This window comes from Cebus imitator, unplaced genomic scaffold, assembly GCF_001604975.1.
Source record: "Cebus imitator isolate Cc_AM_T3 unplaced genomic scaffold, Cebus_imitator-1.0 Scaffold602, whole genome shotgun sequence".
Lineage (NCBI taxonomy): Eukaryota > Metazoa > Chordata > Mammalia > Primates > Cebidae > Cebus > Cebus imitator.
Window position 1 is genome coordinate 666,607 of NW_016107917.1, and position 8,742 is coordinate 675,348.

Here is an 8,742-nt window from a genome sequence, read left to right on the forward strand (position 1 = left end):
TGTAGAGATGGGGTCTCACTATGTTGCCCAGACTGGTCTCTAACTCCTGACTTCAAGTGATCCACCCACCTAGGTCCCCAAAGTGCTGGGATTACAGGCATGAACCACTGCACTTGGCCCAGCTTTTGTTTTTTGAGTCTTAAGATGGCTGTTCTTGCTCTAAGGTTTTAAACATATTCACTTATATTTTCTTCTCATGTGTTTTTTTCCCCCTTTTCCTTACAGCTTTATTGAGGTATAATTGATGTACACTAAACTGCACATCCTCAAAGTATATAATTTGATGAATTTGGACATATGTACACACCCGTGAAATTATTACCACAATCAAGATAATGAACATGTTCATCACCTCTGAAAATGTCCTCGTGTGTTCCTTTGTTCTCATACATTTCTAATATGTGTGTATATTCATACATGCATGGATGGATGGATGTGTGCTGGGATTATACACTTTTTCATTTCTTAATTAAGTTAAATTTACATATAGTAAAATTCATCTTGAGTATACATTTCTGCAGGTGCTGACAAACACATACAGCCATGTAGCAACTAACACAACAAAGATATAGAATAGTTTCAACACCTCAAAAAATTCCCAGTTCTCTCTTATAGTCTACTTTTTCTTGCTACTTCCCAGTAATCACTGCCTGTTTTCTGTCACTATAGTTTTGCCTTTTCAAACCTGTTATGCATATGAAATCATACAGTATATAACCTTTTGAGACTGGCTTCTTTTATTTATTTATTTTTATTATTATTATTTTTTTGAGACGGAGTCTTGCTCTGTCACCCATGCTGGAGTGTAGTGGGATGATCTCAGCTCACTGCAACCTCCGCCTCCCAGGTTCAAGTTATTCTCCTGCCTCAGCGTCCTGAATAGCTGGGATTACTGACGTGCACTACCATGCCCAGCTAATTTTTGTATTTTTAGTAGAGACGAAGTTTCACCATGTTGGCCAGGCTGGTCTCAAACTCCTGACTTCAGGTGATCTGCCTGCCTCAGCCTCCCAGAGTGCTGGGATTACAGGCATGAGCCACTGTGCCCGGCCTATTTATTACTATTATTATTTTATTTATTTATTGTTTTTTGAGATGAAGTCTCATTCTGTCACCCAGGCTGGAGTGCAGTGGCACAATCTTGGCTCGCTGCAACCTCCACTTCCTGGGTTCAAGCAATTCTCCTGCCTCAGCCTCTTGAGTAGCTGGGATTACAGGCATGCACCACCAGGCCTGGCTAATTTTTTTATATTTTTTGAAGAGGCAGGGTTTCGTCATGTTATCCAGACTGGTCTCTAACTCCTGGGTTCAAGTGATCCTCCCACCTCAGCCTCCCAAAGTCCTAGGATTACAAGTATGAACCACCACACCTGGCTGATTTTAATTCTTTAAACTGTTTAGAAGTTACTTTTGTGAATGGTATGAAACATTGCTATAACTTAATGCTTTTTCAAATATTAGGTTGTTGCAAAAGTTATTGCAGTTTTTGCTGTTAAAAATGGCAAATTTATTTTGCACCAACCTAATAAATAGGTAATCATTGCTATACTATTTACTTTCTCCAACCATTTGAAATGCCACCTTTATTATATACCCAGTTCCCTTATACACATGAATCTGTTTCTGGACCATCCATTTTGTTTTACTGATGTTTGTTCTTATGCCAAAATCACACTTTTGATATTACTACTATAGCTTTATCATAATTTCGATACCTGATAAGAGAAAGTCTTCGCTGTTGTTTTCAGACATGTCTTGCCTAACTAGTTCACTTTTCCTTCTACAAGAATTTTTAGAATCAGCCAATACATTCTCCAGAAAAAAATCGTTGAGATTTTAGTTGAGATTATGTTGAATTTTTAGCTTAATTTGGGGAGAGTGGATATCTTTACATTATTAAATTTTCCCAACCAGGAATGTAATATATTCCTCTATTTATTAAGGTCTTCATTAATGATATGTCTCTCCTTTTATTTAGGCTTCTTTTATGTTTTATATTATTTCATAATCCTGTGTTTACTTCTCTTTCTTTCTCATCTGTAAACTTTTGGCTTTTTTGAGAAAGGGTATTGCTGTCACTCAGGCGAGATTGCAGTGGTGGACCACAGCTTACTGTAGCCTTAACCTCACTGTAGCTATTAAAAAAAAATTTTTTTTTTTTTTGGAGAGACGAGGTCTCATTATGCTGCCCAGGCTGGTCTTGAACTCCTGGTTTCAAGTGATTCTCTTGCCTCAGCTTTCCAAAGTGCTGGGATTGTTGGCCTGAGCCACCACACCCGGCCTGTAAGCTTTTTGATTGTAGGGAGCTTTTGTTTCATCTCTATATTTGCAGTGCCTGGCATATAGTAAGTGCTCAGTAAATGTTTGATGAGCAAATTACACCACAATAAGTGTTCCAGCATTTCATTAAAAATGGTGGACTTCAGCCTGGGCAACATAGAGTCATCTCTACAAAAAATTAAAAGATTAGCTGGGCATGGTGGCGTGTGCTTGTGATCCCTGCTACTCAAGTGGCTGAGGTGGGAGGATCGCGTGAGCCCAGGAGGTCGAGGCTGCAGTGCACTCCAGCCTAGGCAACACAGCAACCCTGTCTCAAACAACAGCAACAACAACAAAAGAACTTGCGGACTTGGGAGTGAGGGGCTGCGGGGGGGCGGGGGGTGGAGGGGAAACGGGAGTGGGAGAGGAGGAGGTGGCCGGGGAATTGGTGCGGGCCTGGCAGAAGCAAGCAGCCGAGCTGGGGTCCCTGAGCTCTGTCAGGAGGAAGCCAGGCTGCACTTGCTGGGCAGTCGGAGGGGACAGGTCGCACCAGAAGGCAGGTGGACTTACCCTGTCGGTGACTGCGCCCTCTGCCTGCCCCGCCTGGTGGCAGGGGCCTTGGATGAGGCTGTCCCACACGCCCTGAATGATTTTTATAATCAGTGGATAAAGTGGGAAAAATGTGGAAGAACTTCAAATACAGGTAACAGAATGTCTTCAGTCATGAGGAAGGAAGCCGTGGTGAAAATGTGGATATGAACTCCGACAGATATTTGTCAAAAAGAAAAAAAAAAATCAATATAGGAGACTCAGCTGCTCAGCAACAAAGTAGTCCCTTAAGAGAAAATGTTACCTTACACCTGGGATTAAGCCGTTCAAAGAATTCTTCAAGGAGAAACCTACATTGTGCCACTAAAATTCCTCAAATTGTTGAAATAAGCATTGAACAGCATAATGATTCTTGTGTTACCCCAGGAACTAGACTTGGATGAAGAGATTCCTACTTTTGACATGCTCCATGGGGCAAGAAGATAAACATTCCTGTTACAATGACCCAGAATTCATTGGTTACTGATAAAAAGTTTGGTAGAACTCAAAGTGGACCTCAAAGGAGAGAGAGGCACTAAGTTCTATACAGAACATGGACAGTGTTTCCAGAAGAACCGTAGGGAAGTCGCTCTCTGAGACAGAAGTTGCAGGATACTGTGGGCTTGTGTTTTCCCATGATAACTTAAAACAAGTAGTCAAAGCCTCTCTTTCGCAAAAAAAGAAAAATCTATCTTTCTGAATTAATGCTGGAGAAATGCCCTTTTCCTGTTGGCTCAGATTTAGCCCCAAAATGGCATTTAATTAAACAGCATACAGCTCCTATGAGCTCACATTCAACATTTTTTGATGTATATGGTCCATCTTTGTGGGTTTTTTTTTTTTTTTTTTTTTTTTTTTTTTTTTTATATGAAATCTTGCTCCGTCACCCAGGCTGGAGGGCAGTGGCGCAATCTTGGCTCACTGCAACCTCAGCTCACTGCAACCTCCGCCTCCCAGGTTCAAGCGATTCTCTTGTCTCAGCCTCCCAGCCCCATATTTGATTTCTACAGAAGATGAAGAAGATAGGCTTAGAGAGAGAAGATGGCTTAGTATTGAAGATGGGATTGAGGCTGGGAGCAGTGGCTCACGCCTGTAATCCCAGCACTTTGGGAGGCTGAGGCGGGTGGATCACTTGAGGTCAGGAGTTTGAGACCAGCCTGGCCAACATGGTGAAACTCCATCTCTACTAAAATATAAAAATTAGCTGGGTGTGGTGGTGCGTGCCTGTAATCCCAGTTACTTGGGAGACTGAGCTGGGAGAATCGCTTGAACCCGGGAGGCAGAGGTTGCAGTGAGCCAAGATCGCGCCACTGCACTCCAGCCTGGGTGACAGAACAAGACTCCCTCTCAAGAAAAAAAGAAGGGGTTGATCCCTCTCCTGATGCACAAATACATATGTTTGAAGCGACTGCACAAGTTAATCCATTATATTAACTGGGACCAAAGTTAGCTCCTACAATGACTGAAATAAGTGAGGACAGTTCTGCAGTTCCACATGCTAATTGTGACCTCGAAGAGGATACAGCCACTGTGTGTTTGCCATCATGGAGGCAGAAGCAGCATAAGGTACATGTCCATGTTAGCAGACAGGGAGCTTAGGAAGTACACACACAGGCTGATTACATACACTGCTTCAGACTACAGGGAATCCTTGTTATTGGGGAGTGATGGACCATTATGCAACAGAAGCCCTTCTTGAGGTGAAACGTGGAGACACATTCTTGCGCAGGGATGCTGTGCAAGGGGACTGCCTTTCTCTTTGAACTTCTGGGGCTACAACAGATCCCTGCAGGCCTGAATTGAGCAGTGGAATCACAACTTTGGTTTTGATGCCCATGACCTCTGCATATTTCACTCCTCCACTGTAACAGGACTTTAAGAACAGTATAAAGATCCCAGTTATTGCATGTTTTTTGAACCATTGCTTACTGTATCACTAAATAGGACTTTCCCCTTTAGTCTGTAGCATGTCAGTCATACAATAATCTGCAGGTGCACTACATATGATGGAATTAATGGGCTCCCTTTACCATCAATGTTACAGGATTTTTAAAAAGAGTATCATTATAAACAAAAATTTAGGGTTTGCTGGTTCAAACGAGAACCAGTTAAGGCAAAGTGAACTCTCCTGTCCCCAAAGGGTGTGAACCTGGTCTGCTTTCATGTGCATCAGATGTACACCTATAGCAAGCACACATATTGGTGCTAGGTTTTTTCATGTAGTATGTAAGCTTATTGTTAGTATCAGGATGCAACCTTCTGTTATCCAGATAAATGTGGTGCCTAGTGGAACAACAGAGGGTAGAACTACAGGTGTTCAGGTCATGCACGGTGGCTCATGCCTATAATTCCAGCACTTTGGGAGGCCAAGGCTGGTGGATCACCTGAGGTCAGGAGTTTGAGACCAGCCTGGCCAACATGATAAAACCCCATCTTTATTAAAATTACAAAAAGTTAGCTGGGTGTGGTTGCGGGCACCTGTAATCCCGGCTACTCGGGTGGCTGAGGCAGAAGAATTGCTTAAACCTGGGAGGCAGAGGTTGGAGTGAGCTGAGATCACCCCACTGCACTCCAGCCTGGGCAACAAGAGGGAAACTGTCTCAAAAAAAAAAAAAAGTTGATGATGGGCAGTCTAATTGTTCTTTCATAAAAGTTGGATCTTTTCCTGTGCCTATAATGATTTTGTGAATCATGAAGAAAATGAGACTAGAAGATGCCCAAACAAATCAGATAATAGTAACTACAATGGTTGCTGATGTTAGATTATTGTTGAGCTGTAATTACTAATTTGGATGGCAGTATTTCTTTTTTGTAAACATTCATAGCTAAATTGCTTAAGTATAATTTACAGAATTTCAGTGTAATTTACTCTCAATGGAAAATCTGAAACATAAATTGCAGATTTGAAAGGTACTGTACAACCATTATATCTGTAAATAACCACTTAACACCTCTTTGTCACTTACAATACTAGTTGAGTGTAATACTACTTGAATACTATCATGAATGTAATACTACTTGAGTGAGCTCTTTTGGAAGTTATACCAAGTGCTAGTGTTTGCTTCTTAGTAACTGAACTGAATGTACAGTTCTGTCCCAGACATTTTGCACTAAAGTAGCTGAATCTATTCTTGTGTCTTTTTGTCAATGTGCTCTGTACCACTGGTGAATGATCCATAATTTCCTGACCTGCTGCTACAGAATGTTATTTTACATCTCTATGGCAATTGCCAAGGCTACAAAAAAGAAAAGCTACATTTGTATGCCACACTAACTCTTTGCTGATGTATGTTTCTACTTGCTGTGCCTTGTTATGGCTGCTTTTTTGTGCTAATAAAGTATGTTTGGTGTTCTCCTTGTATATCTACTGTTTTATACATTTGCAATAATTTCTCTTGTAAATGGAATGGTTTGGGGTTTTTAAAAATAAGCATTATCTAACAACCTACTATAGCTAATGTAGAGTTACTGTACAGTCTCATATTCACTTATCGGAATAAGCTAACTCTAAGTTTAATGCTCTACATCTTATCAATCATAGTCACATATAGTGTGGAGCAGTATCTATAGTTACTGAAAATTATTGTACAGTTTAAATTATAATAGAAAACTGACAGAAGTAATAAATCTATTGATTTCTCTGTTTATGGGTAAGCACTATGTCACTATCAATGACATTATAGTAAATGAATATCTGTAAACTTCCACACATCAGAAGAAGATTAAATCAAGTCTTGTGACCATCTGAATTGAAAATAAATGCCACAAATACAGAACTTTAACCAAAGACTTGTCCATTTTAAAGCAAGATGGGGATTGAAGTCACTTATAATTTCTGTTGTTTCTATGAAGAACACATATCAAAGTGAGAACTTCACTCAAACCTATATTTTTAATTTTTTCCTTGAGATGGAGTCTTGCTCTGTCTCCCAGGCTGGGAGTGCAGTGATGTGATCTTGGCTCACTGCAACCTCTGCCTTCTGGTTTTAAGTGATTCTCCTGCCTCAGCCTCTGGAGTAGCTGGGATTATAGACAGGCGCCACCATGCCTGGCTAATTTTTGTATTTTTAAGTAGAGACAGGGTTTCACCATGTTGGCTAGGCTGGTCTCGAACTCCTGACCTTAGATGATCCACCCGCTTTGGCTTCCCAAAGTGTGGGATTACAGGTGTGAGCCACTACACTCAGTCCAAACTTACTTTTACAATTTTATATGCAATTAGGTTGTTATGACCAAGATTGTGTTTTAGGGAGGAAACTGGAAACTTTAAGAAACACTTGATGTTTTTATATGCTTGTAGCAAATTGATGTTCTAACTGTAGATTTATAGAAAGTATTAATGCTTTTATGTATTTCAGAACTTTCATATGTTAAGTGGAAATAATTTTAAATGTGTAACTATTTGAGTTTATGTAAGCATGTATACACTGTGCTAAAAGTCACTTGTGTTTCAGTTTGTGTATAATATTAATATGCAACTTTTGGTTTAAATATTTTTCTTAAAATATTAGTGGATTACATTTTGAAAAAAAAAAATTACCAGCATGAAATTGCAAAAAAAAAAAAAAAAAAGTCTTTGGACTTTCCCCCCTAAGAAAATGCACAAATATACACAGAATTTTGTATAAATTTTAAACCTGGACATGTTCCCTGATGCCTATCCATAAGCCTCACATTAAATACTCCTAATCAGAAGTAATAAATCCTGTAATAGGATTGCTATGGGACTTGTTCATAATTCGACCACAGGTGATCAGGGAAGGCTTCATAGAAAAGATAGTTTTTGATCTGAGATTTAAAGAATGAGTAGGAGTTTCCTGGGTTTTCAAGGGCAGGGAAGGGCATTTTAGGCTGCAGAGTCCAGTTAACCTGAAAACCAATTAATACTGCAGGGCTTTTTTTTGATCATCTGCCTTACTGTTCATTCTGTCTTGAACCCCTTTGGGCTTCCTTCTGTTCTTCTACACTTTCCTTTACCTTCAATCATCCACCCACTATTGTCTCTCTTGCCAATTACTTATACTATGTTTTCTGGAAAACTGATTCCGTTATAGATAGACTCTACTGTACCCTCAATTTCCTCACCGAATTCTCTCTCCACTTGCTTGCTTTAATTGAAACCTGGCTTCTCTCTCAGGGTATGCCCTCTTTAGTACTATGGTTTTTGAGTGAGAGCCTCACATAATTTATTGAACAAATCTCCTTACTGACGAACATTTAGGTTGTTTCCAGTTTTACAAACAATGCCACAGTGAAAAGCTAATACATGTATGTTTGGGTACAAGTGAATATATTTGTAGGATAGATTTGTGGATTTGGAACTGCTGAATCAAATGACGTGAACTTTAAAAACATTGACAAATACTGCCAAATTTTTATCCAGAAAGTTTTTTTCTAATGTACCCTCTTACCAAGCATACATGAGTGCCCATTTTCTTATACCTCACTGATACTGGAGAGTTATTAATCATTGTAATTTTTGTTTCCCAGAAGTCCTCATCATTCATATTCTTCATTACTGCTTCTAGACCTTTCCTTTCAAGCTTCAGATTATAAGCCTCTCTTTTAAGGCTGTCTTTTGAAATATTACCTTTTATTCCTTCTCGTTGTAGTCATTTATTGCCTTCTTGGATATTTCCTGATATTCTGTGGAGGCTTGAGCATCTGCTCTCTACCTCCCAGCTGGTCACAGTGCTCCTGTTGATGAACTGGCTGAGCATCACTCTACCTTCACAGCTCCTTGACCATTTCTAGTGCTCTTCTTCACTCCTGCAAGAAAATTTCTTAGCCTCATTCTGGATTTTGTTATTTTCCAGAGTTACTCTATATCTGAAAATTTAAAATTCTAATAGCTCATTCTCTGTCCATAACTTCTTCTTTTTTTTTTTTTTTTTT

At 39.7% G+C, this 8,742-nt stretch overlaps 1 pseudogene; it reads left to right on the forward strand.

Moving 5' to 3' along the window:
• LOC108294792 overlaps window positions 1-5,141 on the forward strand; it is a 16,460-nt pseudogene extending 11,319 nt beyond the window's left edge.
• The last annotated feature ends 3,601 nt before the right edge of the window (window positions 5,142-8,742 follow it).